Raw genomic sequence first — 8259 nt, 5'->3', positions numbered from 1 at the left:
GGACCCCGTATGGCGGGAGCTTCGTGCACCGGGTTGCCCTTTTTACATTCGTGTTAAAAAAATCACTGTTCTTAATATATTAGGTTAAATTGATATTTGAGAGTATGGATATAATAAGAGAACTAGTCGAACACATAGGAACTAATTTCATGTCAATCCAAGGTCGTTTGGTCCATCAATCGATTTTGTCCAAAATTGATTTTGATACAAAAGCAAATCAGTTGATTGATTTTTATCATCAGTCGGCTGATTTGTTCGAAAATTTGAAATTTTGACACAGAGAGAAATCAATTCGACAGGTAAAAAAAAATAGTCAACTGATAGAAATCAATTCGATTGATTTTTAATACTAGTGGACTGATTATGGGTAAAATGGGAAGTGAGTACGTGATTTAGTCATTTTGAAATACCCTATGTGATTTGGTAATTTAGACCGATTATTCATCTTATTGACCCAATCAATATAAAGGACAAAAAGTAGAATAGGGAAAAAAAAACTCCCCAAGCAACTACTAGTAGACACTTAATTAAATGAATCGTGCTCCCAGGGCGTAGCGCAGACGGTGGGCGCATGGTATCTCTGGCGTAATGGCCAGGAGTTGATTCTCAGGAACTGACGACCTGGGGTTTACCCCGCTATGCGACTATGGCCTGTGTACCTGCATGAACCTCCCTCCATATCCGTGGGGCCGACACTAGGGGGCCGCTAAGGTAGCGGATCTACTTTTTTTTTTAATTAAATGAATCGCTGGCGTGGTGAATTGAGCCAAAGTTATCTGTTTGAAACTTTTTTGAAATTTCATGGAATCTCTTTACTTTCAAGTTTCAATTTGCCTTGTTTTTGAAGCTTTGTTATAACAGGCAGTTTTTTGTATTTAGCTGATACAAAAAAAGTCAAATCCTACCTTGAAAGCCTTCCTCAATCAACCTTGATTTTTTTACTTGCTACTGTCTCCTGAACCAAATGCCAAAGCTTTTTGATCATTCAATCTATAATTTTTAATTCTGTTTCCCATGTCATTACCTAGAGGATCTATATAAATAGGTGTACGTTCATCTCCTTCAATATGCACATCACCATCTTTCAATAGGTCCCTTCTTATTTAAATTTCTTTAAATTTGTAATCTATGTCTTGTTACAGTATTTATACAACAGAATACAATAAGTCAGCCATCTGTTAAGAACTGCCTCAAATCTCAATTGTTGAATTAATTCTTTTCCACAAACGCACATCGCTCCCGAATTGGCTTTATTATGATTCCTCAGATCAGTTCATGTTCACACATGTCTTCTACCTAATGATCGGGTGTGCTACTGGATAATTTTCCCACCTTATTTCTTTACAGATTGAGCTTACATGATACCATCAATAGGTTTTAATTTGAGCTATACTGGGGCATAACATACCTCCAGACATGACACACATGTAAATCTACCATATCATAGAGAAACAATTTTCAAATATTTAGCAGTTTTCTGCTAATCTGAATATCTTCATTTTTTGATGCAACACTTGAAATCATTCTACAGATTTAAATAGCATTATGATCTTTTGTTGCAATTTTTCTTCCTTTATCTTGAAGGGGAGCAACAATCTACACAAAAGAGAACCATGTCAATATCTACCAGCCCATCATCAGTTTTGACTCCAAAATTGCACTATGATAATGATGGGGATGTTGCTTTACTCACTGCTGTTAATGATGAGCACGGGGGTGTCATTGTTGAAATGAAGGGTCCCATGAATTCTACAGATTTCAGTATTTCATTAAAAGCATCCTTAACAAATTGGAAGAAGCGGGTATTATGTCTATCACTAAATTGTTGGGTTAAATCATTCATTTCCCATCTGCTTGGAAAACAGTTCTAGTATGTAAACTGGCTAGTGCATACTCTGTGATAACAAGTGTTTCATATGCCAAGTTTATTAATAGTGTAACATAGCTGTTAAATGTGGACAGATATATGGTTACTCATAATTATCAACACATAAAGTTCAAACCTTTCTCCTTGTTTTAGAAAATATGGTATATTCGAGTGCATAAGTTTATAGATAAGGATTAGGCAGTTCCATAGCACAATTCTAATGTGATTCCATGTAAACTGCTATGCAACTGACCTTGCGAGTGATTTGCACTAATTGTAAAATGTATAGTAACTTTAATCAAGGATTCAAACTTTGTCTTACATTTTTTGAACTGGCAAATGTGAAAAATGATATCAAAAGATAATAGTTGAGTCTACATAGTATGACACTAGAACAAAAGCTACAGTTGAAAACTTGAATGCCTCACTATTTTCTCCAGGAAACTGAGAAGTGCTAAATAGGAAGATAAAGTCGAGTATATATGGTAGACAGGTTAAATTTGAGTTAAAGTCACTTTAATTTAGGCACCTCCTTGGTGGCATAGACATCTTCCCTATATGGCTGTATCACCAATATCACCTCTATGTTTGTAGATTCTTTTTGGAACTTCAACTATGCATTTATCTCAATTTTTGCACCTTCACTTGGAAATTTTTACACGGATTAGGTTTTTGGAGTAAAACAAAAACTATTTTTCTAAAACTTGAATTTCACATGACAATAAATATATCTCTACCTTGAAGGAAATGGAATCATTTTACCTATTATTTATTTATTTTTGTACATTGAGGCTTGAGCAACCTTGCTTTCTTTTCTTTTCTTATGTTTAGAAGGCCAGTATACACAAAATTTATACAAGCTTCTGTTTTGAAGTATAACAAGGATTAGGGAATATCCAATGAGTACTTGGCTTCTTGTTTCTTGGGTTTTGTTAACTACACTTTTATTGGGAAACATTTCTTGGAGGTTAATGGTTGGCATTACTTTTTCAATTCCTTTTTCAGGGTATAAAAGGTGGTTGGATTAAGCTTCCAATAAAACCTGCAAATCTTATTGAAGTTGTCGTTCACGTAATTAATCTCTCACGACAATTACTAATACAAACTTATTATTTGATTCTTAATAAATGTATTGTCGTATCCATTCAAATATTAAACAAGAAGGGCTCCCTAAATACCCAGGACAATGGTGCAGCGGCATAGCGCCTTCTCAGTTTCTCAAGCATTTAAGGATCGAGCTCAGCTTCGACGATTAATAGATGAATTTCGCTTAATGGACAGTTAACCTAAAAGCGTTGGACTAATGGGCCGCCCATTGAGCGCTTCTCGATTTACCCTGTTGGCATGTGAGAAATCTCCATGGAGTTGGGCCAGTCACCCAGGATTAGTCTACGTAAACTAGATACCTGGTGCTAACTAAAACAGCTCCCTAAATAATTTTTAAATGCTATGCAAATCTCACATGTCCTAGCATAATCATGGGGGTATGTCAGTCAACAAAATTTCTTAACCATTTGTATTTAGACTATGCATAGATGCAGATGTCCTATTTTAATGCTTAAATTTTATGATATCATGTTTTTCACACACAAAAAAACATTCCCTTCTTTGTGGATAAACACATGCTGCATGATTTATCCTATATCTCTTCACATAATTCTTACTAGCAGTACTTTAACACTGTAATTTGTGTTGATACAGGAGGGATTTTTATACCACCTTGCAGAACTAACTTACTCAATGCTGGTTCGTTGGCTTCCTAATACTCAACACACGATACCTGCCAATTCCTCACATAAATTTGGAATTGGGCCTTTCGTGATGAGCGATAACAGAGAGGTATCTTAAATGAAAAAAATATATGATTTGCTTTTCAATTTTATACATGACAGCTAAAACCTGGCATGGTCCTTGTCTGTCTATCTGATGAACCACTATGGTCTTTTCCTTTGCATATCTATATATATTTTACGATGTTTCTTTTATATTTTTCCTGGCTTACCATTGTTTTTAGATTCTTTAATGCATTTGTTAGATTTTGGTGGTCCAAGAAAAGAATGGCATACTTAGAGGATCAGGGTTTTGGAAATTTCCTACAGGAGTTGTTGAACGAGTTAATATTCCAACCTCAAATATAAGGCAAAATACTAATACTTCTGGACAAGAATTTCTGTCCAATAAAAGAACCTCGTTTTTCATTGTAGGCTGAAGATATACGTTGGGAGCAATAAGGGAAGTAAAAGAGACTATATGAACCTTTATTTGATTTTCAATACACAAGAGAGAAAAAAATTAAACAAAATTGGGAGATGTTTTGTAACATCGATCAGTCTGAATGAATTCTCTGTTTTATTTCAGATTGATACTCAATTTGTTGAAGTTCTCGCATTCAGGTATTGTTATAAACTCATACTTTTGTAATGATTGTGTATAATCATTGTTCCGACATTTATATACTGGTGAAATTCCATGGCATTTATATCAGGTTTTGTGATGTTGTTTTGTGTTGATTGTAGTACCAATTGATGCTTTTCCTCTGTTTCTTATAACATGAACAGGCCCACAAGGCATTCTTTGAGAAGTCAGATTTCTTCCTTGTAAGCTTGTTGCGCCCTCTTCATTCGACATTCACATACAAGAACTAGAAATTGAAGCTGCCAATGTAGAGATCTTTTTATTTCTTCTTTTCTTCACCTTAACTACATTTCTTAAGTTATTGATACATTTAGAAAGTAACAACATATTGTGTTCTCACATTTCTTTAGAGAAAGAAACATGTGTTTCAGATCGAACCTCGTCTAGTATCTTGTTTGCTTCAATGTTATGAAAAAATAATGCAGAGGAATGATGCAATCATACGATCAATTTCATTATGCAGTGGATGCCAACTGAGGAGCATGCAGAACAACCCTCTGTCCAGAATCATGAGCCGCTGAAGTATATTCTTGATGTCTGCTTGGCAAAGATCGACAAAGGCTACTCTGGATTCTCACCTGTTCAAATAAGCTCAACTTTCTTTGGCCAAGAAAGAGAGGACTGCCTCTTCCTAAACAGCAGAGACTTAAATCATTAAAGACCTGTCGAATCCTGAATACAAATCCTGCAGAGCGACCCTCCCTAGGCCCCTTTAAATCCGGCTGAGGTTAGGTTCCGGTCACGCTGACTTCTTGAAGACCAGGATAACAATCTGGCCAGATTGGATGGTCAAAAAAATAAATAAATAAATAAAATGGCATATGAGGGGCTCCTCTATAGGATTTGCGTTCTTGTAAATGTTTGTTTTGGATGTTTATTGTTCTCAGCTGCGACGTATGACTTCAAAATAATTATGTCTGAAATCTTTATTATTAGAAATAGGGATGATTATTTGATTAAAATCGAACCAAATTGAATCGGTCTGATTATAAATCAAACTAATAAAATATCGATTAATTTAGATTGAATTAATTAAACTTATTTAAAAATTAGTTTTTTTAATAAAATTTGGTTTTGGTAAAAAAAAAGTTTAAAAATTTAGGTTGGTTTAAAAATTTAGTTAATTTGGTCTATTAGGTTTAATTGAATAAAAAATTTTAAAATCAAATTGAATTTTATAATTTGATAGGTTTGTTCGATTTAATTGAATTTTTGCTCATCAATAATTAGAGGGATAGTTTTGAAATGTAGACACTGAATTCCATTGAAATCAAGTGAGTAATTTTCTAGTTGATTTAATCGTACATTCATTTTAAGAATATTTTTCAACAAGAATATTCCGGTAACAAGTTATACTCTATTAGCATTCCTGATCGAGAATGTCCGCAAGATATTGCGCTCGAGTCATGGGACATCCCCAACCAAGAATATTATGTGAAGTTAGCCCCCTTCAAACTGAATGCCCGACCATTCTTGACAGTTGCGGCTTTGACATAAAGTTGCTAGTAATCGTCATTGACAATATTGACAATGGCAGATGAAGTCTTGGCGGTCATTCAGATATATAACGTTGTCATAAAAAATCTGACACTCGGGTAAGTTTCACCTTGCCTGTACACGGCCCCAACCTCTCACAATGAGATGGTGGGACCCACTACTTAAGTGTGGATCTCATCATCTCAATGTGAGAGGTTGGGGCAATGCCTATACAAACATGATCGAATTAACCTGACACCCGACGCAACCCCATATCCTGACAGTTCGTAGGGAATTGTAGGTGGACATGGTGACTCAAGTGGACAATTAAGTTCGACAGTATAAAATGATAAGTGAAGGTGAGTTTTTTTTTTTGCAAGCACATGAGCTCTCTTTTGTGCTTTTCATTCTTCCTTCTTTTCATGCTACTGCTGGTTTGATCGTCGGAGGGATCATGCTAGCCACGTCGGTGTCCGTTGATACGTTTTAACATGAAAGCACAGAAGCCATTCAGGCACAGAGGCTCTATCGGGGTTAGCATGTACACGTAAACCCTCTTATCGGTTCCAACTTCCAACCGTGGGAGAGGATGACATCATTAATTATGTTTATGCTAATATGAAATTTATGTCATACTCTCAGTAAATCTTTGTATTTTGTATAAAGAGGATATTTGACGTTTGCGGTGGATTTTTTTTTTTTTTTTGAAATAAGAGGGCATAATCAGGTTGGGCCCGTCGGATTGGTTCGTCCCGCCAAACAATTTAAGCGGGTTGGGTTAAAATTTTATCAACCCAAGTCCGTCGTGGGCCGACCCGCCTAGGCCCGTGACCCGCGCGGGTCGGCCCGCTCGGGCTTGGGTTGACCCGCGGGTTGAAAAACATATGTAAGCTAAGTTAGGCCAATTTATTATCTTTCTTTGTTATAATTTTGAAATAAAAATAGTACTTTTCATCCAACATAAGTACTCATTTGTGTTCATTTATATTTAAAATACATGTTTATGTATACATTTAATTGTAGAAAACTTTTTCGAAGTAAAATGTTGAAGATATGAAATATTTTTTATTTTTTTAAAAATTTTTTGATGGGCCCGCGGGGTTGACCCGCCAAACCCGCAACCCGCCTTAGAATGAGTTGGGTTGAAAATTTCCCAACCCGCCAAGTTGGTGGGTTGGCCCGCCCCGCCCCGCCAAATGGTTAGCCCGCTATGGATCGACCCGCCCCGCCACGGATTGACCTGTTTGACAGCTCTAGGCATAATCAGAAGAAATGTAAAAGTATTTTAACAAAAAGAGAGAAAAAAAAAAACAGAAGACATATATCTAAATTTCCTCCAAAAAGAAGTAAAAATGGGAAAATCAAGGGCCAATTTTAATAAATTTCTAACTAACTAATTCGGATTCCGCCCGCAGTTAAAGCTAAGCTCGTCCCTTTGTGGAACCATTGTTCTGCTGCAACTTACGGCAACAGCAAACTAAAAAATCTCAAATTAAAACCGTCAATAAAAATCAATGAGAATAATAAACGGTTGAGATCTTCAGTGGCTACGAATTGTATCCAATATACTAACAACCAATAATTCAGTAGGGGAAAGAGCGCCGATCAATTCTGTGCAATCGACACGCAATCTTTATCTACCTGTGGTCTTTTACCAAACCCGTAGATAAATTTATAAAATATCCGAATTATATATCATAATTTTAAAATTATTAAATGATGTATCCTTCGTCCACAAATTAATTCGAACTGATTTATTTTTTCAATAGAACTGATTTCATTCTGTTTAAAAATTTATCAATCGGTTTCAATAAAAATTAATTAATGGACTTATAAAATTCAGAATGATATGAAATTAATTTTTATATATTTGTCAAGTTTTTTTATTATAAAAAATACTATCAAACATCAATTTGACTTAATATATTAAGAACCGTAATTTTTCAAATATGAATTAATTTTCCGGACATATTCATATTCAAAAAATCATTGCTCTTAATATATCCAGTCAAATTAATATTTGATAATATTTTAATAATAAAAAAAACTAGAGAAACACATAGAAACTAGTTTTATATTATTCTGAACTTTCTAGGTCCATCAATAGATTTTTGGTCAAAATCGACTGATAGACCTAGAGACATCAGAATAATATGACATTAGTTATATGTGTTCGTCTAGTTCTTTTGATTATAAAATTACTATTAGATATTAATTTGACGTAATACATTGATAGCGATGATTTTTTTTGAAACTATAGTTAAATGAATCTAAATAAAATTAATGTATGTTTATTCCGTCAAAATTGGTTAATGGACTTAAAGGGTTCGGAATAAAGTGAAACCAGATCCTATGAATTTTTCTAATTCTTATGATTATATTCATATTTTCAAAAATTAATTTAACTTAATATATTGAGAGCAATGATTTTTTTGAATACTAATTAATTTTTCGAATGAATGTTTAAAAAATTACTGCTCTCAAAAAATTTGATCAAATTG

At 34.5% G+C, this 8259-nt stretch overlaps 1 pseudogene; it reads left to right on the top strand.

Annotated features, from left to right (window-relative positions):
* Positions 1–1611: 1611 nt before the first annotated feature.
* On the top strand, positions 1612–4940 carry LOC122013833 (annotated as a pseudogene).
* The last annotated feature ends 3319 nt before the right edge of the window (positions 4941–8259 follow it).

Source organism: Zingiber officinale, chromosome 8B (assembly GCF_018446385.1).
Source record: "Zingiber officinale cultivar Zhangliang chromosome 8B, Zo_v1.1, whole genome shotgun sequence".
Lineage (NCBI taxonomy): Eukaryota > Viridiplantae > Streptophyta > Magnoliopsida > Zingiberales > Zingiberaceae > Zingiber > Zingiber officinale.
The sequence above is the reverse complement of the archived record's forward strand: the minus strand, read 5'-3'. Positions and strand labels throughout refer to the sequence as shown.